Genomic DNA, 24,398 nt, shown 5'->3' with positions numbered 1-24,398 from the left:
ATTTACAAACTGTGCAACCATCACCATGATTTTTAGAACATTTTCATCACCCCTAAAAAGAAACCCTGTATTCTGTCTTTTTAACTGTCATTCTTTCTTTAATACCATGTAATGTTTCTCTAGTACCAGAAAACATTTGGTCACCTGAAACACAAAATCAACACCTGAGGAAGAACTGAGGGTAGAAGATTTGATCTACGGGCATAACAAATACTGGAAAAACTGTGATTTGGGATTGTAGAGTACTGCTTCTTATAACTGATGCTATGAACATTCCTTTGAAAACACGGACATGATCCAAATACACAAAACATGAAACTACTTGCCAGTGAACGCAAAAAAATCTTTCATTGGAGAGACTTCCCCTACTGCACAATGTAACTTGCTTATATCAGAAGCTGAAGACTGAGGATGATCTGGGCTTTATTTAAGTAAGACAAGTGTTCTGTATTCCAAAGGCAAAAATCTGGAATTTAAAACAGCATTCTTAAATGTTCACACCCAACATTAAAACATATCTACAAGCCAAATGAATAAATGAATGAATGAATATTTTAAGGTGTTGCTTCCATGGCTTATGAGATGGTCCATAAAATGCTCTGTATATTTCCCCCCTGAAACTTAGCTATTCCCTTGTCTCTGCTATGCTTGACAGAAATCTGGATCTGAAATTCTAAGTAGAATCCAAGTAAAGGGAGCCATTTTATTCTATTTTCCACCTTTGGTAGTTATAACTCTGGGACTTTGTAGTCTGGGCTCCACCATGGCACATGGCATAGACTAAGGAAAGAAACTTGTAACAAACAAATCCACCCTCTGTTTATGAAGCCAGAAGAGTCTAATGAGAAACTCACTGAGTGAAACATAGCTGTGGATTTTTCTAGAATAGAACCTAGTAAAGCATTTACTACTACCACCCTTCCACCCACTTTATCTCAAAGGCACTCCTGGTGTTTGCCATTTGTAATGGGGTAGTTTGTTTCCTGTTCTTTTAAACAATAGGTGAATGTGCAAGTTGAATCTCCTAGGGAATCATCTTGAAAAGAAGGTAATGTCTCAAATTTTTCAGATCTTTTGCTCATCCACTTGTTTTCAGTCCTGGCTAATTATCAGAATTACCTGGGGAGCTTTAAGATTAGGTCCAAACCCAGACATCTACTAAACCAGAATCCTGATAGGTCTCCTTTTTATATCCACCACAGAGGATATTCTGACTCCCATGCAGGGCAGAGAACCAACAAACAGCCTTCAGTAAGAGGCATGGACCCCTTTAGAAGTCCCACCTAACCCTCTGACAAGGGACTTTGGCTTCTGTTTTAACTGAAAACTGTGTGCTTCCCGAAGCATTATCTTTGCATTAGGTGCTCAAGACCTGAGCTTGGGTTAGTTAATTAAAACTTCATAACATTCCCCTTATGTACACTGAAAATCTTACCAATGTTTTTCTGAGAGCCAATTTTGAGTGTTGCCAAAGCCCAAGTTTTAGATTCCATTTTTAAAGACATTCTTGGTTGAGGAAGAGGGAAAAAAAATGAAATATTACTCTGTTAATCTTTTTCAGAGCTCTTCCCACACTGCTAATGTGAGATAAGCTGTCATTTTTAAAGGCTGAAGCCCCCCTCCCCTTTTCTAAGCATTTTGGCCTTTGACAATAATGACAGAGCCAACCTTTTCTTTCCCCAAAGCCTCATCTTCCTTATCCACAGATAACATTACTGACCAATCAACACAGGCCATGGGCTTCAAAGTTGTTTACCCACGAGCTCTGGTGGGCTTGCCCTGACCCAGCATCAGTGTCTCACGGAGTCCCCTGTTGTGACCAAGAATATGTCCTTAAAATGTGGCTGGCCTCCCAGGCAGTGGTCATGGAAGAATGGAGAAATGACCTCACAGGGTCTAATCCACTGACCTTTACTTTGCTCTCACCAACTGCCCAAATAAATAAAAACAGCAGGGTTGCTCGGTTTCCCAGATGAATTCCAATTTATCCCTAAATATCCAAGCCGTATCTAATGTTTAAAGTTCTCAGGCTATCCAAAATCTGTCAGCTGGCTCTCAACCAAGGCCAATTTTGCCCCTCTGGGGACATTTGGCAATGTCTGGGGACGGTTTTGGTTGTAAAATGGGGGGAAAGGTTGCTACTGGTATCTAGTGGGTAGAGGCCAAGGATGCTGCTAAACATCCTACACTACACAATACAGCCCCCTACAACGAAGAACTATCCTGTCCCAAATGCCAATAACACTGAAGTGGAAGAGCCCTGGATTGGGTCATTTGCCAGCCCACTGGTTTGAAGAGACTTCCATTACAATTTTAATTTATTTTAAAATAGGGATCGCAAACTCAAATGCCTTCAAGGTCCAAGGAGATAAAGAAATACCACATAAAGTGGCTGTGTATGAGGCACTAGGGTGTGGTGGGGCCCGTGCCAAATCAGAGTGTAAATGCTCCCTAAAATCATTTTTTAAAAATAACACTGTGTTTGGGCACCTGGGTGGCTCAGTCGGTTAAGCGACTGCCTTCAGCTCAGGTCGTGATCCTGGAGTCCCGGGATCGAGTCCCGCATCGGGCTCCCTGCTCGGCAGGGAGTCTGCTTCTCCCGCTGACCCTCCCCCCTCTCATGTAATCTCTCTCATTCTCTCTCTCTCAAATAAATAAATAAAATCTTTAAAAAAAATAAATAACACTGTGTTAGCCAAACAAAACATGACAGCTGGCTACCATCCCGTGTACCACTGGTAGTCAAACTCTGGCTTAAAGAGTTTATCAATTTAAACAGAATTGGACGATCACCCCAAAACACTGTCCAGCCTCATCCCTTACATCCTGTGAAATTTCCTGAGCGCCGGGACTGGGGAACATAACCAGACACTGTTCAATTAAGAACAGACTAGGGATCAGATTTTAAGGGTTTCGCTTCGGCATCTCAGATACATAGTGCTAAGAGCAGGGGCCAAGGTTAACGCTGAGGGTGAAAAAAATGGCATCCTCCTCTTCCTGATTTCCATCCTAGGGACACCCAGTGGGCATTACATCAATACTACACAATGCCATACAAGTATGGTCGTTATTTTATGACACCATGCTCACAAAATGTTGTAATTTTCACATCATCTCACAGACGAGGAAACAGGGGCCGAAGAGTTTGAGGTGAGTTGCTAAGATTACCCACATCTGAACCTAAAATTAACTGGTGTTTCTTTTTTCTCTGTGCAATTACATCACATCACAACAACCAAAAGGTGAAAAGATTTCATTTTAAGGTGTCAAACATTCATGACTAAACTCTCTACCAACAGAAATAAGTTATACATAAATGTTGAATTTAAACCTACTCATCACCATCCTCTTTTCCCATCAGAAAAACATTAACATGTTGGCCCCAAGTCACTGTTTTAAGATCTCTTTTCCACATAACGGAAGAATTAAAAACAGGTTAAGTATCTCCAGCCCTCCTTCAGATCAGGCTGCAGAGAGGAAAGCCAAGTCAGCAAATGGAACACAAGAAGAAGGAAGCCGGATCGGATCTGAATATCCCCGTGTGTATGCATGCTTTCTGCTGGAGGAATTCCTGGCCTGAGGAGGCAGTATAAACAAACGCAATCCAGAGGGAAACAAATGATAAGATAAGTGAGACCCAATAACCCCCTCCGTCCTCCAGTCCACCTACTTTCCCCAACTTATTCCAGCAGAAAAACAATCTAGCTTGGGAGGATTAAAATGTAAGCAGCCCCCCCTCTGCTACCACATAGCTCCCTGTTCTTCATTAGGAGGTTAAGGGGGAAGAGAGGCTCCTTTGTGAGGTCAGTGGTTGTGGTCCCCCTCACGTGAAACCTGGCAGACTGGGGACAATCTTCTCCTTTGCCCAGAGGGAGGCTATGAGTGCAGACCTGACAAGGAGGCAGTTCATGGCTCCTCCAGGCTCAAGTTACAATTCAAGGAGTATAGTAGGAAAAGATGGAGTACGTTAGAAAGATAGCTTCAGTCACAGCCTGAAAAGAAACTGGGTCAAACTAAAAATAGTATATATATATTTTTTATATAAACCAATCCCTTAGCAGAAAATGTCATAGGCAAGGCAGTTTCTTGCCACAGTTCCTGGAACTTCTGTAGTGTCACCTGCACATGGATTGTCAAGCCCTAAATGGATCATAGAGGTTTTCCAGTCCAATCCAATCTCCATCCTTGATTTTTAAAATGCAAAAGTATAATAACAGGCCTTTCATTTAACGTTCTGAACATGATGCAGTCTCAACCATCACCTTCAATTCCAGCCCAATTCATTCCACGCTGTCTCTGACTTTCTGCTCAAATTACCCCTGAGAACTGAGTAATTGCCGGGGGAGGGGTGCACCTCTCATGCAAACAAGACTGCCACACACAAACAGAATGGGAAATAAACAGAAATGTTATTGTTGTTTCTTTTGCCACCATCATCCTAAATCAAATAACCTCTAATAATGGGGTGCATTTAAAAAAATAAATCCAAAGTCACTTACCTTGGATGAAACCATATGACATTTTCTGTATCCACAATTTCACCAACTTTGAAGAGTAGGGAGTGTAGCAAGGACCTTCAAATGTTTTGTCTGCTTCATTTCTTTAACTTTTTAGAGTATTTTTGGTAATAAATTCTCAGGATTTAGAAGGGCCCTTAGTCTAATCCTCTTATTGCAGAAAAGAAGTTGTGATTATATATATACATACATACAATGAAATATTACTCGGCCATCAAAAAGAATGAAATCTTGCCATGTGCAACAACATGGATGGAACCAGAGGGTATTATACTGAGTGATATAAGTCAGTCAGAGAAAGACAAATGTCATATATTTTCACTCATATGTAGAATTTAAGAGACAAAACAGATGAACATAGGGGAAGGAAAGGAAAAATAAAACAAAGACAGAAAGGCAGACCATAAGTGATTCTTTATACAGATAATAAACTGAGGGTTGCCCGAGGGGAGGTGGGTGGGGCAGGGTGGGCTAAATGGATGATGGGCATTAAAGAGAGCAATTGTTGGGATGAACACTGGGTGTTATAAGTAATGATGAATCACTAAATTCTACCCCTAAAACCAATACTACACTATATGTTAACTAACTTTAAATTTTTTTAAAAAGGCAAAAAAAAGAACTACAGGTTCTAATTTAATTCATGTCTTAACATTTCACTGCTCAGTTTTACCAAATCTCCGTGAAACAAATACAAATTTAGACACAAGAACAATCTAACTGACCTGGTGAATGACTTTGACCACCATCCTTCCCTCTTCTTCTAGGATGCAAATCTGCGGAGGTTTTATGGAAGAATAGCAAAGCCAAGAAACGGCACCAAAACATCCACTAATGATTTGTCACATCCCCAAGAAACAGAAACAACCAAGGCTATGGGGCTTTGGCAAAGTTTTAGGAAGCTGCTCTTAGTTCTAACTCACTCTTCATAGGACACCTGCAGAAGCATATAGTTCCTTGGCAAAGTGCTGGCAAAGCCTTGCCTCTAACTTAACAGGGTCTGAAAAAACTAAGATCCCCATCAGTTCATTTTGTAATATGGCACCATCTTTTGCCATTCTGGTGACAGCGATGCGTTAACATATCCACAATGTGCTGTCTAGTCTCCTTTGTTGCCAAAAGCATGATGAATTTTTTAAAAAGGGAGGGGGGCACCTGGATGGCTCAGTCAGTAGAGCATGCAACTTTTTCTCTTTTTAAAGATTTATTTATTTGAGACAGAGAAAGAAGGAGAGCGAGTGCGAGCAGTGGGGGGCAGAGAGACAAAAGAGAGACTCTGACACAGAGCTTGACACAGGGTGATCTCAGGACCCTGGGATCATGACCTGAGCCAAAATCAAGAGTGCAACACTTAACTGACTGAGCCACCCAGGTGTCCCTGAGTATGGGACTCTTAATCTCAGGGTTCCAAGTTCAAGCCCCACCTTAGGTACAGAGCCTACTTTAAAAAAAAAAAAAAAAAAAAAAAAAGGGACGCCTGGGTGGCTCAGTCAGTTGAGCGTCTGCGTTCGGCTCAGGTCATGATCCCAGGGTCCTGGGATCGAGTCCCGCATCGGGCTCCCTGCTCCGCGGGGAGCCTGCTTCTCCCTCTGCCTCTGTCTCTCTCTCTGTCTCTCATGAATAAATAAATAAAATCTTTAAAAAAAAAACAACTAAATTAAATTTTAAAAAGTTAAAAAAAAAAAAAAGGTTGATTAAAGTTACAGTAGTTTGTGGCTCCGAAACAAGGCAAAACTAACCCATGGCCTTGATCTGGTTTGCACATCACTACCAAACTGAGCTTAGCCAAAAAGCAGAATATAAGAATCCATTTCAAAAAACAAAAGATGGGCATCTCTATTGCCCAGACAATGCCCAAAGCTGGGATCTGGGCTATCTACTCTTGGAAGCCTGAATTCAGAAAGCCCATCAGATGGGCAATGTTTGCCAACTACACAGAAGACTGTTTTTTTTTTCCCCCAGAAATGAAAAAGACAAAGACTAGTTTAACAGTTGACCCTAATTATGTACCTGTCAGAATACAAGGTACCTTCAATTCTAATCCTGGTGCAATTTATAGAACAGAATGAACTCAGGTTATTACTAAAGGTGACTGACATACTCAGGAAGTGTAACAAGATGAATAAAAAAAAAAAGTTTCTGAAATCAATGTCTGTTGAATGAATATTATGTTTGAGTAGCCAAATTGCTAATAAGCCCTTTGTTTTCATTTTCTCTTCCTGGCAATATATTGTTAGGGCATAACTTTCCTATTATTTCCCTAAATGACACAGTTTGAGTTTTACTCAATTGTCTTCATTAAATATTGTCAAAGTGGCACAATACCCACTTTAAGCCAAAAGGAAAAGATCTATTGTAAGTCAGGAAATCGTACCAACTACACTGGAAACTGAACCTGCTTCCCTTGGTTTCCACATTTAATCACAATAGTGGCTATGGTTTAGAAGAACTGCAATCGTATATTTGATACCAAATTTGCTCCACTGTAAAAATAAATAAAAGTCTCCCTTCTGAGGTGGGCAATAAAAAAGCTTATTTTAATATCTAAGGATAACCCAATATTAGATTACATGTTTGACTACTACTCAAGTTCTCATTATTTCCCTTTCAAAAGAGCTTTCACAATTTATGTTAAAAGACAACAAGGAGGAGGGAAGCTCAGAAGTTATGGGAGTCACAGGCTTCTGTGGCTCTGTTCTGGGTGAGCAGGGTTTTTTTTTTTTTTTCAGATAAGAGATTCAACCTATTGAAAAGTTATCTCAGTTAACAAATACAGTCTAATGCTGGACAGGCTCCAAATGGATTTAGAGATGGCATATAAGAGCATTTCTTTTTTTTTTTTTTTTTTCCAAATAATTTGCCTATCACCCACATAGCCAAAAGGAGGGAGTTCAAAAGTAGTATCATCCAAATACACAAATGCAACATTTTTAATCTCATGCAACATCTGCTGCTCCAGAAAGTCAGACTTTAAGGAACCATTAACTGAAGAAGCATTTTTACTCTCAACTGGCCCAGCACTTACTGCCCCAGCACTGTTTCAGAATTGAGATACAAAGGATGTTGTGATCCCCCCCTAACTCGATGGAGAGAAAAGAATGTACCACATAGGAAAACCAGAGACAAAGCAATCATGTGGGTGTAAAGAACTAGGCTGCCTGGCTCCCTAACCTAGTCTGCCACTGACCAGTTGCATGACCAGAGCTAGGCAAGTTCCTTAACTTCTTCATGCCTCAGTTTCTTCATTTGTAAAATAGTGATGATAGTACTCAACTCATAGAGCTGTTAGAGGAATCAATGGTTAAGCCCATGTAAAATATTAGGCAGGACCCGGCACAAGGGTCCTTGACTATTGCATCGTACCTTGACTATTAGCATCATGCTGGTTAAGTTCTGTGGTCAGGCTAAGGGCTCTAAGGAGGAAGGAGCAGAGGGGGTCAGTAAAAGCTGAAGCAGGGAAGGGTTCCTGGAATCTGTGGAATCTCCTCAAGATGGATCTGAGAGCACAAGGAGAATTTAGAACCTCAGAGGAGCACCCATTCCAAATGAGGGAAGCCATTACTGCAGAAAGTCACAGATGGTTATAAAAACCAGGAGTGCTTAAACATCAACAAGGAAAATAAAGGTCACCAAAGCTGAGTATGTATTGGGTAACCTCAGATTAACTGCAGGGGAGGGGGGACGCAGGGAGAGGCCTCCATATACTTGCTGCAGTGCTCATGGATTAATTAGTGTTTAACTAATTTTTAGACCTGGGTGCTATGAATGCAAACTCACTTTGAAATACTCAGTTCCCTCCTCCTGGAACAGTGGAAAGGATGCCAGAAAATGAAAAGGCAAACTTTTTCTTTTTCCTGCAAAAACAGCCTGCTAGAGTGGAATATAGGTCACCAAAATCAACTTGCATCTCATCTGCATCTGTCCCTTTCAGTGGGGGTACTAAGTGGTGGCTTGGAGGAACCAGAGGGGCAGGGAGGCACTTCAGATCTCTATCAGCTGCCCTCAGCCACTCTAAACACAATCTACAGAAAAAGACAGTATACTTGCTAAGCGAATATAACCTCAAAGGAGGTATCCTCCACCCCAGCCTGCTCCACCGACCAGATGATACCCCCAAGCCACATAGAGAAACTGCCCTCCTTATCGATTTCTTAAACAGTACCTATGCAATCAGTTACCTCTAAACAGCTCTCGGGAAAATCACCAAGAACAGATTCTGTGAGTGTTTAGGATACATAACTCACTTGGAAGATTTCCTCCATTACCAAGTTAGAAATCGTAATGCCAAAATAAGTGACAGTAGTCCACATCCCTTATTCGGAGAAGAAAAAAATTCACAGAATAGAAAAATTTCCGTTTTGACTGTGCCCTCTCTAGAATTTAAACGAGTTTGCTAACCTAAATTGGCAAAGTTGCTTTGTTTCCTGCAATAGAAGGAGAGCCTTAAAACTTGGAAATACCAGGAGCATGAGATGAAGCCAGGGAGGGCCCCACAGAAGTTACAAGCTCTGTGATTATTTTCCTGAACCAAACACCTAAGGCTCTCAGTGGTACCAAGCTTTGTTGGAAAGCTTGTTTCCCCTGATCCAACAGCTGTAACTTTTTAAGTGATTTCACAGAAGACCTCAAGATTCTCAAGCCAAAGCCACTCTTTATAACATCCCCAAAATATTTACACAATGAAACACTTTCAATCTTAACCTCGTTTTGTTTGTAAACACCTTATTTGTTCTGATGACCACAGTACCAACACTAAAAGCAGCCTTTTAAACAAAGTAGCTCAAATAAAACCACACACAGACACACAGGCATTCTTAACACCCAGAGCCTATCCACAGAGCAAGAAAGCCAGGATTCAAATTCCTTGGCACCTACTCACTAAGCTCCTGTAAGCACCACCCAAGGACATGACCCACTGCACTCTCGCTAGTATCGCACCTCCTTACTAATTTATACTTCTAAAAACCCACAGAATCTGACTACTGATAACGGAATGTTACAAATATTGGACAAATGTTTCCTACCCCCATTTCTTCTCTCACATTAGCCACATGGGACAACTGATCCTGTTTTTGGGTAAACTCCACCCCAGATGAGAGAGCCATTGCCCACCTCCTCTACCCAACTGGTGCCTCAGGTACCAGAGGTGGCCTGGCAAAAGCCTCTAGTTATCTTTCCCTTGGTGTGTCTGTGTGTGCCTGTGTGTGTGTCTCTTCTGTCATACACCTCCTGGGAAAGTGTCTGGGTCAAGGATAGTACAAGAGAAATCTAGAAATACAGAAGTATCTGCTTTGGGGTAATAAGAATTGTATTAAGAACTGTAACAAGAATTTTAAGAAAAAAAAAAGTCTAAGTGAGTGAATGTATTCCAAAAACAAATGATTACAAGGGCACCTGGGTGGCTCAGTCGTTGGGCGTCTGCCTTCAGCTCAGGTCATGATCCCAGGGTCCTGGGATCGAGCCCCACATCAGGCTCCTCGCTCAGCGGGAAGCCTGTTTCTCCCTCTCCCACTCCCCCTGCTTGTGTTCCCTCTCTCGCTGTCTCTCTCTCTGTCAAAAAACAAATAAAATCTTAAAAAAAAAACAAACAACAAATGATTACAAAATACATCTATTTCAAACACACGGGAGGCCTTTTATACTTCAAGTTATGTGCTACATGGGAGTTTTCATTTATGCTGTGATGAAACTACTTCACAGAAAGCTACAGGAATATTACAACTGATGCCAGAACTATCAATGGAAAGAATGCAATCTTGAATCTCCAATCATGGTTCTACTATTGACTCAACAAATATTTATTAAATACCTGCCAGTGATCAAACACTAATTGCTAGAGAGACAGGGAAGGACAAGACAAAGACCCTGCCCTCAAAGACCTTAGGGGAGTGGGAAAAAAAAAGCCACACATTAGAACTGTCAGAATTATAGAGACACAAGAAAAATTGATTAATTGAAGGAGATTTTCAGTCAATGATAAGTTCTAGGACAAAAACAAAGAGTGAGTGACAATTTCTGATTCTGTTTCCTCATGAGGATGTAAACACCTACTTAAAACAAGATGATGATTGTCAACCACCTGGCACTCAGCATCCCCAAGCATTTACCTGAGCACAAATGCACATGCATAGACACTCACAGATATAGCCTTTTCCCCCTTAACTGCAATATCTGTGATAATCCACCTTGGTATGTAATAAAAGTAGAAGGTAAACAAAATATTTGTGTAATTCAATTATACTTAATGCAATTAAATTACAAATAACTGCATTCATCAAGAATCTATAAAAAAGCAAAACCTAAACAATTCTAAGACACAAGGATAAAGAGAAGTCCAGATAGAGGGATAATACTAGTAATATTAGAAATATTTTTATAGGGGCGCCTGGGTGGCTCAGTCGTTAAGCGTCTGCCTTGGGCTCAGGTCTTGATCCCAGGACTGCCTTGGGCTCAGGTCTTGATCCCAGAGTCCTGGGACCGAGCCCCGAATCGGGCTCCCTGCTGGGCGGGAAACCTGCTTCTCCCTCTCCCACTCCCCCTGCTTGTGTTCCCTTTCTCGCTGTGTCTCTCTGTGTCAAATAAATAAATAAAATCTTTTTTAAAAATGTTTAAAGAAAAAAGAAATGTTATTATAAAGAGGATTATGGCTGCCTTGCCCACTTTGAAGGACTGCCACGAGGAGCCAGGCTATTTTGCCAGTCAAAGCATACAAGTAATATTAACCCAAAGAGATATTAACCCAAAGCCACAGTGTCAGAAGCTGAATTTAACTCATCTTCAGATTATTTTGAGAAAAGACAATGACCAAGTCCTTGTAGAGTCACAAGATTCTATACCGCGAATCAACTTTGGGAAACGCTCTCTATCCCTCCCCCACATTACTACTGACCAAGGTCCCCTGAGGTAAAAGGTTAACCCCAGGGTGGGGTAACCAGCAATGACAGAGTCCCAGCAGGACCCAGGCCTCCTAGATCCCTGCCCAATCTGCTTCATTCTCAAGGACCTGCATCCCTCAGGCAGGTGGCGGGCTTTTAGATTTTATGAGAACCACAAGGGATGATACTGACTTCCATAATTCAATTTCAGTCATTAATTGTCCCTATAAACTTTCAGAGAGCTGCACCTAGAGCAAATTGAGGCCCTTTACTGGTGGCCAGAGAGCTCTCTTCATGCAAAACAGAGGACACGCCCTCCTTGAGAAAGCTGCCTCTAACACTGTCAGGTATGTTATTAGGAACAGTATGCATCTAGCCTGAAAGGCAAAGATCATTCCATTGTAGTTTTCAGAGCTTGCCTCAGGAAAAAGGCTCCAAACTATGACTTCCGGAGAGGGGGAGAGTTCAGGTACGGGCACACGAGAGGAAAAGGGGTCTTGAACTGTGTCCAAGCTACTTCTAAGAGAGTGGCGAGAGGCCTGGGCCGTGAAACGGGTGAAGGAGAGAGAGCAGCTGGGCCCGGAACGAGCATTTGACCACACCTACTGGCCACGCCCTCCCAGCTGCCCGCAGAGCCACATCGAATTGAAACAGCAGTGGGAGCAGTTAAGATTCCGACGACAGGAGTCGCCATGGCAACGGGATTCATCTTGCAGACAAACTCCGCTTCAATTCACTGGGTCCTTCTCCAGGCTCAAGCAACTACCAACTCAATGAGAGCAAAACGGTCACGGGTAGCATTTGCTCTTGTTGATGCTCTCCTGCTGGTGGAGATGGGGTGGGGGACCGAGTTGGAGGAAAGAAAGCGTAGGTGTCTATTCCTGGGCCCACTAAAATATTTGGGGGGGGGGTGGTGAGGGAACACAACACCCCAACGCCAGGCCGTGAGCAACTTGATAAGAGCCATTCGCAGGGTTTGATGAATGAATGAGTATACGAAAGAATGAGAGTGCTAGGGAAAGGAAATCCAGAGGACTTTATGGAGTTCTCGGGCCTCGAGCGCGTCTCAAGTACAAGGGCAAGCCCATCACGAGCGGTTGGATTTTCGACACCAGCTGGTGCCTATTGCCCAGCCCTCCTGCCTCACAGCGAGCCTTATCATCTGATTATTCGACACCCCGCACCGCCTTACCACCTCCCAGCCCAGGGCTCCGGGCAGATGCTTCGCCCCCGCTCAGGTGCTCTGTGTGGAGGGAGCAATCAGAGCAGGGGGAACCAAGATGCACCTTTCCCAGGCAGAGAGGCGGGAGCGCTCTGCGGCGCCTCAAACCCGCTCCGCAGGCGGCGCAGCCTCCACTCACTGCTGTCCGCCAACACCCCCATGCTCCTTCCGCAGCGCGGGTTTCCCTCGTCTCCTGTGAGACCTTTAGCTTCCAACTTTCTTGGAATTACAGTCACCCCGTCCCTTTCGAATAAAGCTTGAAGTGAGGGCTGCAAGGATGTTTGGGGTTCTGCTCGGACGCGGGCCGGCGGCTAAACGAGTCCCTCCTTCCCTGTCGCCGCCTCCGAGTCCACCACGCCTGCCTCGGAGCCTCCCGGACCAGCAGCTCCCTACCGAGGCAGGGCCCCCAGCCGAGGCCACGACGCCCCGGCACCCCAACGCCGCAGCCTCGGGAGCCCACAGCAAGGCGGCGAGTGGTACCCTGCCTGCTCTTTTGGCATCCTAGCGCCACAGAAAGAAAGGAGGGAGGGACCCCTGTCCTCGGGGGCGCCTTCCTCCGGGCTCGCCTTGCTTTTCGCCGCGCTTGCAGCCATTTTCCCAAACCCAGCTTGGCAGCCGGGAGCTGTCTAGGTCCCTTTCCCACCCATACCCAACCTGAAGGACGGGTTTAATATTTACCTACTGGCCCTGGGGCTCAGGAAAGGCAGCGGGAGGGCGAGCCGCGAACCCAGCGCCGGGCCCGAAGAAGCGCGCCCACCCCGGCGCCACCGCGCGGTGCTACTTAATGAATGAGTGCGGCGGGCGAGGCGGCACGTCCCCCTTACCTGAGCAGCCCCTGCATGCTGGAAAGGCGGCTCTGCGCTCCGGGTACAATGGGATCCGGTTAAACAGTTTCCTTCACAGCCGCTCGTAGGTTACCAACTCGCAGGTGACATCACCCTCTCCTCGCCTGATAGGATACAATGTGGCGCCCACTGCGCATGGACTCCCCAGCCGGGCCCGCACACCCCTGGGAGTTGTAGTCTGGGTCTCCCAAGCACAGACGGGTAGCTACGCTAACTGGGGTTCGAAGAACTACACTTCCCGAAATATTCCTCGGCCGCTTCGTCCCCTCCCTTTGGTCCCGCCCCCGCCGGGACCCGCCCCCTCCCCGCCCTCCAGCCTTGCAGTGTTAGCGGTGGTCGTTCAAGAAGCCGAGCTGCGGACAGCGCGGGCGGGGGATGTGGGGGGAGGGCACCCTGCCGTCGTGCCCTTTGACTTGACCTCCACTCTGCCCAGTGCGGGCTCTGAGGGCCACCAGGGGTCCGGCGCTGGTGCGCACGGGCCAGGCAGTTCTGATCAACCCGGCTCTTGGCCCCAGCTGGAAAGAGAAGATTAAGCCTTTCACTGCCGTCCTTGCGCGTAGAAACTAATTAATAGGACGCACTGGTTTCTGGGTTAAAAGCCGCCCTGGAATTCCCCCACGTCCCCGAGGATGAGGCGATGCCGGCCCCGAAGAAGAGAAATCCCTGTGTGCCCCACTTAGTACAATTCATCTTTCTGTCCTCTTTCCTTCTCCCATTTAACGGAGTCCGGGTGACCAACCAGAACGCAGGGAACAGCTTAGTTGGCTGAGCTGACAGAATAACGGAGGCTGTCACTAGTAAAAAGGCGGCGTAACAGGCAGTCGCTGCAACCCTCCATCAGGGAGCCTGCTGCTGCTGCAGAGATAGTACTGTCGCGCAGCCATGCTTTTGTTCTTCCCTGCAGCTGACTTCCCGCCCTGACGCTCTCAACTCCCAGGAAGACGACGTCCTTGTCTGAAGTTTTAATAAACGACACATATATACACGTGTACTTTTAAATCCACAACACTCTCCCCTCATTTCCCATACCTTTCTCTCAAGTATTTTTTTTTAAATGACCTAAACCAAGCAACATCGTGCTGTTCGAGAATGCTGTGATCTTAATACAGTCAAATGTTGAGTTAAAGGTAAGCAAAAGGTGTGTAGCAGAGTTCTGACCCTTTAGGAAGATTTTATTTTCGTATGTAAAATTTTACCGTGACATTTTTCATTATTCAATGAATACCAAGTATTATCAAAAATTAACACTGAGAGCAAATCTCCAGGTGTCTTTTTAAGTGAATAAAAGAAATCAATGCATCTAGTTACTCCAGTTGTAAAGGTAAATGATAATGGTACTTGATGTATCTCAATCACAAATAAGGATCAGCTCACACCCTTATTTCCACTAGCAAAATCTCTAGAAGACTGTACAAAAAAGTTCATGATTAAGATTTCAAACAACTCCACCTAATTATTGGTGGAAAGCTTATCACTCTTATTTTTTCATTTCATTATGCAACACTAACTTGGGTTCAAGAGAAAAATATTCACAGAACTGGTTGAAGATCTCAGGGGAGAGAGAGAGATGCTTTGTTTTGCTGAGAGAGGAGTTTTAGTGCTGAATTCTGATTTTCTTTTAACAAGCCTATTCCTTACAGACCATACACATTTTTCTCCAGTGAAGGAAGATAACTTTGAATGTTCTGAGCTACTCTATCCATTTCAAATATTGTGTTAAATGGAACCCAGACAATGCAAATGTTCCCTTGGCCATCAGATCAAGAGTATAACGGGTGATATTCTAGTTAATGGGTAGGCTTAATGTATTGCAGCTCATTGTGGAAAAATATTCAGAAAGAAACTTGACCTGAAATGATTCTAAAGGCTCTCCAGTTTTATAACTGTGTAAAGCTTTTAGATGGAAACATAATCAGTAAGCCTGAAATTTATTGAGTCAATAAATTGGATGTGGAGACTCTATAAGGCAGGGCTTATCCTTATAGATAAAAGTATATTATTGAGGTGCACTCCAAGGAGTAACTTTATAGGACAAATCACTTTACAGCAATTTCTCTTGGGTCTTCAGCAATGAAGGAGAGGATGGAGCCTGCCTGCAGAAAAAAATTCCACTCTCTATAGCAATTAATGTTATAGGGATGTGCCATGTTACACAGCTCCTTTCCATATGTAAAAGACATCGTATACGGTAGACTCTAAGCACAAAAATGTGTGGATGCGCACATGTGAGCTGTCCTTCCTATTCAATAGATATGTCGATAACATACAGAAAGTAAGGTGTTATATTTGGAAGCATTTTTCTGTAAGTGGTGATGGATTTGAACTGATCCCTGCACATGGTTTCATTGGTAACCAGGGGAAACAAAGATGGCTCTTCAGCAGCAGAAAGGCAGTCTGTGGATGTGGGACCAGAGGGAGATTAACAACTTCTATCGAGACAGAAGGGAACTGTCTCTCTCTTCCTCTCTATGAGACGCATGCACATACATTCATATACACTCATTGTGTGTGTTTGTATTTAATTCTAAGTGACTAAATAGTCTCATGAGACATCAAAAACACCCACTCTGTCTAGCTTAATTTACATGCTCAAAGGGTTTCTTTGCCTTTTTTCTTTTCTTTTTTAAATGATTGCTGTTATTCTAGAATGATCTTATGAAAGACCCCGTCTTGCCCCATAATCGTTGCCTATTAATTAGGGAACTGTGGGACTACTGAGAATAGATTTAATTGACCATCTACAGGTGGAGGAGGGGGAAGGTGTCTTAGGGTATTTTGCTGATCTTTCAAAAATAACCTCTCTCAGTTCTGGTTACAAGGTTTTACTCTACACCTTGGGCTTTAGATAAGGGAGGAAATGAGATATAAACAGAGAAAGAATTTTAAGTTTGTAGCTTTGCATGTGTTTTCACACAATAGCTTGGTATTTTGCAACAATTGAGGTTATGTGCTGAGCCCAGGTTTGGGATCATGCCATTTTACCACTTTTGAGCAATGTGACTTTGCTTATTCTGTGTTGCTTACTCCCTCTGAGCCTCGACTTTCTTATTCTTCAAATGGAGTTAACAACAAAACCTACTTCACAAGGTTTTTGAGCATTAAATTAGATGAGACAAATACGAACATTTCTGCCATTGAAAATTCAGATGCTGATTCTTGTTATCATGTGCAGTTTTCCCCTGAAGATTATCTCAAATGTCAACCGTAATTATGAAACAGTAAAAAGCTAATTTTTAAAAAATTTGTTCTTAACAAGAAACTATTAGAAATTATATAGCAAGCACATATTATCTCACTAAATTGTAAGTAGGCAAAATGTACTTTGGGAAAAAAAAATGAGAAATCCAAATTGAACAGTGCTTGGCCTTGGCTTGTTTTCAGATCCATGCCTTGTCCTTCCCCACTGCCCCAAGCTGTCGTCACTATCACAGGCCATCTGCCCCCGGCTCCTGAGTGGAGAGAGGCCCTGCTGAGAGGTTGGAAGCAAGAGCAAGCGTGAGCCCAGGGTATTTCTCCACTTCCACTTCTCCACCACTGGGTGATGTTTCTGGCAAGGGCAGCAGCATTTCCCACGTTGGGCTGGTCCACTGTGGTTCCAGCTTCTTCCAGTTCACCTCAGCCTCTGTTAATGCCACCTTCTCCCCTTGTCCCTCCAGCCTAGGGGCAGAGGGGGCTTCCTGCTGTTGCTAATCTCTCATTGCCTGTTTGGCTTCTCAGACTTTCTATCACCCCATGACCAATTCCCTGTACTGTATTATGTCTGTTTTAAATACTTAGAATGGTTTTTGTTTTTCTGGTGGAACCCATAACTGATATATTTGTGTCGTAGTTCAAGTTCTAAGTTCTTGTATCTAAAGACACAAGTTCTTGGGTCTAATACTTGTGTCTAAAGTTCAAGTTCTTTTAGGGGCAGGCAAGAGAAACTTTTCTATGGCCAGTTTATGGAAAATAATGAAAGTAATAGGATTAAGTGAAAGGATTAAGTAACTAAGGCTCCACCTACCAGCTCAGAGAAGAAACAGTGATAGTTTTTGGAACTTCTCTCCAGAGCGCTGCTCTAACAGCCCTCAGTCTCCACATCTCTTTGTTCCAAGTCACAAATTCCTGAGAGAAGCTGATAGCCCTATCTCAGGGTGACTGTCCCTGAGGTAATTATCTCCAGCAGTGGTTCCTAAAGTGTGGGGCCCCAGACCTGCAGCATCAGTATCACCTGAGAACTTGTTACAAATGCAAATGCTTGGGTCCCAACCACAGACCTACTGGAAAAGAAACTGCAGGGATGGGTCCCACAATCTATGTTTTAAAAAGTCCTCCCGCTGATTCAGAACCATGTGAAAGTTTTTGAACCACTCCTCTGTAGAGAAGATGACAAGATCTTGTGGCTTAAATATGGTCACTGAGGACCTATCCCTGTGTGTCTGGGTGTCTTCCCAGAGAGGAAAAAGGGTTGTGAACTTGGCAGCCACCCCAAGAGGTGTTGAGTAAAGCTGGTAAATCTGTCAAGGTCTTCACGGTAAAATTTGGTTCTTCCCAAGGGAGAGGACTTTAGAGTATTCTGAGCCAACTAATCAATTTAGTCACAGCAAAGTCACTCGGAAAAGACTCATTTCACTTGTTTAATTAAGAACTCGGAAAAGCTGAAAAACCAGCATCAGGGCAGTACAAGGGAGATGCAATCTTACAGAAATCTAAGAACAGGAACATTAATAAGATCAGACCACAGTAAAAGGGGGTATGAAAATAGCTCCAGCCACTCAAAACTCTTTAGACCAGTCTCATCTGAACGGCTCCTGGGAATTCGGAAACAGAAACTCTCCTTTGAGGGGTGCCTGGCTGGCTCAGTCAGAAGAGCATGTGATTCTTTATATCCAGGTCACGAGTTCCAGCCCCACATTGGGTGTAGAGATTACTTTAAAAAGTTAAAACTTTAAAAAAAAAGAAGAAGAAGAAAAAGAAGAAACTCTCCTTTGACTATCTTAGCTAGGATCCCTATACTAGCTTATTCATAACTGGTTTATGCTTGGCCCATCTATGAGACCTGTACTATTCAATTCTGTAGCCCCACTGGCCCTATGTGGCTATTTAAACTTAAATTAATTAAAATTAAATAAAACGTAACATTCACTTCCTCCGTCACAATTGCCACATTTCAAACAAGGCCACATGAGGATAGGTTTACTATATTGAGTATCTCAGATATAGAGTATTCTTGTCATTTGAGAAAGTTCTTTTGGACAGTGATGCTCTATCACCTTATGAATTTTCAGAGCCTGTCAGGCTGAAACCCATCTTTTTTTCTACATCTTTTCCAGGTCAAAATACAGAAAAAGAGAGAATGAAAGAGAAAAAAGAGAAAAAAATCTGATTGTTCCAGTTCAACATTTTAAGCCGGATCATGCCAAATTTTCATCTACTAGCATGAAAAAGGCAGATAACCCAACCCAAAAAATGGCCAAAAATCTTAACTAGGCACTACACATACACACATACAAATCCCATATCCAAATGGTCAATGAGCATGTGCACATGTGAAATTGTGACATTTCAAAGTGAGCATGTGAAATTGAGCATGTGAAAAGGTGCTCAAACTAATTAGTCATCAGGAAAATGCAAGTAAAGACCGCAGTGGGATACTACGACACACCCATCAGATTGGTTAAAATTAAAAGGACTAACTAACTATATTACTGACGGGCAACTAAATCATACAGTGCCAGTAAGAGTATCAATTTGAACGACTGCTTTGGAAAACTCTTTATTAGTGTCTGCTGAATGTGAACGTACACATAGGTATATTACAGCTCAACAATTCACTCCTAGGAATATACCCAACAGAACTGTGTATATGTGTTCACCAAAAGACACATATTTGAATGTTAATAGCTATTCTATTATAGCCCAGGGTGGCCAGGCCATATTTGAGACATACTAAAAATATTGTTGGTTGGTCTGAAATTCAAATTTAACTGGGAAGTCTATAGTTTTACTTGTTGAACCTGGCAACCTCATCATAGCCCCAAACTAGAAATAGCACAGTTGTTTTTGCAAAGTAGAATGGATAGATAGATTGTGGCAAAGGCACATAATTAATACCATAAAGCAGAAGGTGGCAAACTTTTTCTGTAATGGGCTAGATAGTAAGGTCTTGTGGGCCATGTGATCTCTGTTATAACTACTCAACTCTGCCATTGTAGCATGAAAGCAGCCAAGATGTAAAGAAATGGGCACAGCTATGGTCCAATAAAATGTTATTTACAAAATCAACAACTGGCCTGTGAGCCATAATTTGGCAACTCCTGCTATCTGGCAAAATGAGAATGAATAAGGCATGTCTACTTGTAAAAATATGGATGAGTCTTCACAAAAACAACATTAAGCAAAAGAGTATATATTGTATATATTTACATAAAACTAAAAAATAGGTAAAAATAATAATGGTGTTAAAAGATGGAAGAGTAGTTACCTTTAGGGGATAGTTACAAGGAGGAGAGCTCTAGGATGCTCGCATTGCTCAAATTTTTTGTCTGGGAGCTGGTTACATGGGTATTTCACTTTGAAAATTCATCATGCTGTACATTTACAATTTGTGTGCTTTTATGTATGTGCATTATGTGAAAATGAAATAGTTATATAAATTTAAAACTAGGCCAGATTATCTCAAGATCATGCCCATAAGAATTATTTTATGAATTCTTATACCCAAGGGCTTTTTTTTCCTAATTATAACAGGAATTCATGTTGTTTTATAGAGAATTTAGAAAATACTGCTACTTAAGGCAATAAAATCACCCATAAGTTTACCAACCAGAGAGAAATATTAACCGTTCTTCCTCTGCCCTCCTCTTTCAAACCTGGGATCATTTTATTTTACAATTGGCTTATCTTATTTGAAAATAAATCTTGGGAATTTTCTATGTCAGTACATTTTTTTTACATCTGCATTTTAATGGCTACATAATAAAATACTATGTCAAGATAACCATCCTTTATTTCATCAATCATCTATTGTACAAGAAGTCACTTCCAATATTTTGGTATTAAAAATAACTCTGATGTACCTCCTACTTCAATTTTTGTGCCCATCCATGAGTATGTCTTTAGAAGTAGAAATACAGGGGCACCTGGGTGGCTCAGTCGTTAGGCGTCTGCCTTTGGCTCAGGTCATGATCCCAGGGTCCTGGGATCGAGCCCTGCATTGGGCTCCCTGCTCGTCCAGAAGCCTGCTTCTCCCTCTCCCACTCCCCCTGCTTGTGTTCCCTCTCTTGCTGTGTCTCTCTCTGTCAAATAAACAAATAAAATCTTTAAAAAAAAAGTAGAAATATAACGCGGATGCTTTTGATATGTATTGCCAAATTTCCTAGATACTTGTTTTATTATTTGTGGATGCTACGATTGATGTTTCCTATTAGCCCAGGTCTGGTTTTTGCTGAGAGAACTGAATCATGTCCTGAAAGGAACTTAAACTGGTAGAGATGAATTCTAAGAATGTCAATGGGGTAGCTGAAGGAACTTTCAGATAGGAATGAATGTCTGAGGGAAAAGGAAGCACCTTCTGTTGTCCATAGTTATCTGGCCCTCGAGGATATGCTAGGTGTGTTCATATGCTAGAGATTCATAACAAAGTACCACAGACTGGGTGGCTTAAATAAGAAAAATTTGTGTCACAGTTCTGGAGGCTAGAAGTCCAAAATCAAGGTGTGGGCCGATGGTTCCTTCTAAGGGCTGTGAGGGAAGATCTGTTCCAGGCCTCTCTCCTTGGCTTGCATGTGGCCGTTCATTCCCTATGTCTCTTCACATAGTCTTCCCTCCATGTGTGTCTGTCTCTGTGTCCAAATTTCCCCTTTTTATAAAGACTCCAGTCATGTTGGATTAGGGCCCACCTTAATGACCTCTCTTTAGCTTGATTATCTCTGTAAAGTCCCTATTTCCAAGTAAGGTCACACCCTAAGGTACTGGGGGTTAGGATTTCAGCATATGTATTTGGTGGTGAGGTGGGGGTGGGGGGTGGGACAAAATTCAACCCAGAACACGAGGTGAACCCAAACAAGAGAAAATGGGCTTTGTTGATCTCAGCACTGTTACACACCAGCATGTTATAGTCACATAAATTTAAAGAAGTTGGACATCTGATTAGGAAATAAAGATAGGATCTAAAAACTGAAGATAGCAACCTGAAACTTATCAAGAAAAACAAACAGAAAATGCCAAGTACTTTCTGCATTGCATGGCTTTAATGCTGACTGTTTCTGGTTTGGAAGGCTGAAGTCTTGCCTCCAGGTACACAGTCCTGTCACTCTGGATCAGGAATTCTCATGTGAAGACTCTACTGACCTTCCATTGGTAAAAATTCCCTGGCCATGCATTTTAGATAAACCATCCCAAGTTAGCTCTCAAAATATCCCCTACTGAGTATGTCACATAATTTTCATTTTCTTTTTCTCTTTAAACATCCAATCTCTGCGTGGGCTCTTTAACCCCAAAATGGTCAGTCTCCATGTGGCAAAACCTTATCTACACGTAGAAGTTGGGCTGGGTGTTCTGTGGAGGGAAAGAATTCTACTTACTTTTTCTGTAACTTTCCTCATTGGGAATTATCCTGGCAGATATAATCTCCTTTGTAGCTGAAATATTACAGCATGTAGGATTTATGTAAGAGTCTTGTTTCACAGCAGGTTATGCTAGCCTTAGACACTGGATTTGGAGATTAGGGGCGACTTTAGTCCTGTATTACATGAGAACCTTGTGATGTGGAATTTCTCATGGAAAGCCACACATATGCCATACAATATGTCATGGCATATTATCTTTGTGAGAGTGTTTTCTCTTCACCAAACTGTGATTGTAACCTTTTCTCTTGGGTTGTCTATGCCCTCTCCCTGTGTCTCAAGCTCCTAAAATAATATTTTGGGTTGTCAGAAGACTAACCACCCAGCTAAAGTGGAGAAGGAGATATTGAAATGCTTTATTCTGGCTTTGCTTTCCTGCAAGTGACAGGTTTTCTTCTCTGGGATTTATGTTATTGTTTTAGGAAATTATACTCATTTAAATCTAAACATAGTTAAAGGAAGTAAAACATAACCCCGTTACTTTTCACTCACGTGTAACAGTGATTCTGAATAACAGGGTTGTCCCCCTCTTGACTTACACATGAAAGTGAACTATGCTGGAAACTATCCCACCTCTGGCTACAAGCCCCCTAGAATTTGCAAGTTGAAGAGCTTTGAGTAAGGTCAATGCTAGGATGGGAACCTCTAAAGAAAACCCAGATGTCTCAGATGAATATATGATTTTAAATGTGTTTGATTGTATCCCTAAAACTTTGGTGGCAGATCCCTTCAGCTATCATCTTGAGAAGCCTTTTCACGATACATATCCCTACTTAAAATGTATAGGTGAAGAGTCCCCTGTTCAAGGTAGAGCTACATCTGTGGCAGGCCAAAGCCCCATGGCCCTGCCTCACAAAAACCCATCGTTAGATTTCAGGGATTTTGTGAGCCAGTTGATTTTGTTTTGTTTTGCTTTTTGAGAGAGAGAACACACGAAGGGGGGTGTGTGTGGAGAGAATCTCAAGCAGAATCTGAGCGTGGAATCTGCTGACCCGAGGCTGGATCTCATGACCCTGAAATCATGACCTGAGCTGAAATCAAGAGTCCAATGCTTAACTGACTGAGCCATCCAGGGGCCCCTGTGAGCCAGTTGTTAAACACCGTTAGTATTAAAAACTTAATTATATAAACTTACAGTTAAATAAGTTATATTAAAAACAAAGGTGAGGGCGCCTGGGTGGCTCAGTTGGTTATGCAACTACCTTCAGCTCAGGTCATGATCCTGGAGTCCCGGGATCGAGTCCCACATCGGGCTCCCTGCTCAGCGGGGAGTCTGCTTCTCCCTCTGACCCTCCCCTCTCTCATGCTCTCTGTCTCATTCTCTCTCTCAAATAAATAAAATCTTTAAAAAAAAATAAAAATAAAAACAAAGGTGATAAATACTCGAAACTCATCACATGTTCATTGTTACTATATTTTACTGTTATCTATGATCTTGAAATTCCACCTGAAACTGAATGGTGCAAATACTACATCATGGAATACTGCAGTACATCCCTCCTCAACTGCACTCTGGTCAGTCCAGTCAGGGACATCATATTGGTAGCTAGAAATCAATCATGGTGGGAAGAGTTACATCATAGAAATCTGCAAATGCTACAAATTAGAGCTTTCCCTGAAGACCCAGTTGTTAGCTATTTACCGGCACCCTCCATCCCCTGCATTTGTAATAAAAGAGAACAACCCTCCTCAAAACGCTGTGCAATGCTCTGTATTTTTCTCTTGTGGCTTCATTCTGCTATTGAGTTCCAGAAATGGAGTACATGTCATTTTACTCAACTTGGGCAGAAGTGTGGCATCAGATCCTGAGCTGAGAAAAGACCAGTTCCTTACTGGGTGCAGGGAGCTGAGCATTTTCCCTCAAATAGGAAAGAGAAACATGGTGATAGGCTTGGGGTGGGGGGTGGGGAGAGTGGTTTTGAACCAGGAAGAGAGGAAGTCAGCCTGGTAGGTATCGTCAGATGGAATGCAGAGAGAATTCTGGAAAAACCACACTAGTACTGAGGCTGCAGCAGCTTAGAACAGGGCCCCACATGCCGTTCTTAAAAACATTTTCACCAGTCTGCAGAATAATGATAAGAATGAACTTAAAAAGATAATGTGGTTTTTTTATGAAATGAATTTTTTCATTAAAAATTACTGTTTTATTAAGGGATCATAGATTAATCATCTCAAGAGTATAAAGATAACTTTATCAGAAGCATGAGGCTATTATCCAAACTATATATATGGGTAGTTTATTCTTAAGAATTATTTTGTCCCCAAAGTTCATTTTGTGCCCATTTCACCTGCTTGCAATAGAGAATACTTGGGTTTTTTTTTTTTAAAAAAAC

At 42.5% G+C, this 24,398-nt stretch overlaps 1 protein-coding gene across 4 annotated transcripts in view; it reads right to left on the bottom strand.

The window, feature by feature from the left end:
- DAAM1 (dishevelled associated activator of morphogenesis 1) overlaps positions 1-13,594 on the bottom strand; it is a 164,642-nt gene extending 151,048 nt beyond the window's left edge. For 2 of the 4 annotated variants that reach the window (XM_054513734.2, XM_045900962.3), the window contains exon 1: positions 13,439-13,588. The gene's annotated coding sequence lies outside the window, so the exon portion shown is untranslated. Of the gene's footprint in view, positions 1-13,292; positions 13,409-13,438 lie in introns of those variants that run through there. The other 2 variants (XM_045900963.3, XM_064571118.1) reach the window with 2 other exon arrangements.
- Positions 13,595-24,398: the final 10,804 nt, after the last annotated feature.

Source organism: Mirounga angustirostris, unplaced genomic scaffold (genome assembly GCF_029215605.1).
Source record: "Mirounga angustirostris isolate CCGP_5_RB_7025 unplaced genomic scaffold, mMirAng1.0.hap1 SCAF_9, whole genome shotgun sequence".
Taxonomy (NCBI): Eukaryota; Metazoa; Chordata; class Mammalia; order Carnivora; family Phocidae; genus Mirounga; species Mirounga angustirostris.
Note: the sequence above shows the minus strand (reverse complement) of the source record. Positions and strands in the feature narration are given on the sequence as shown.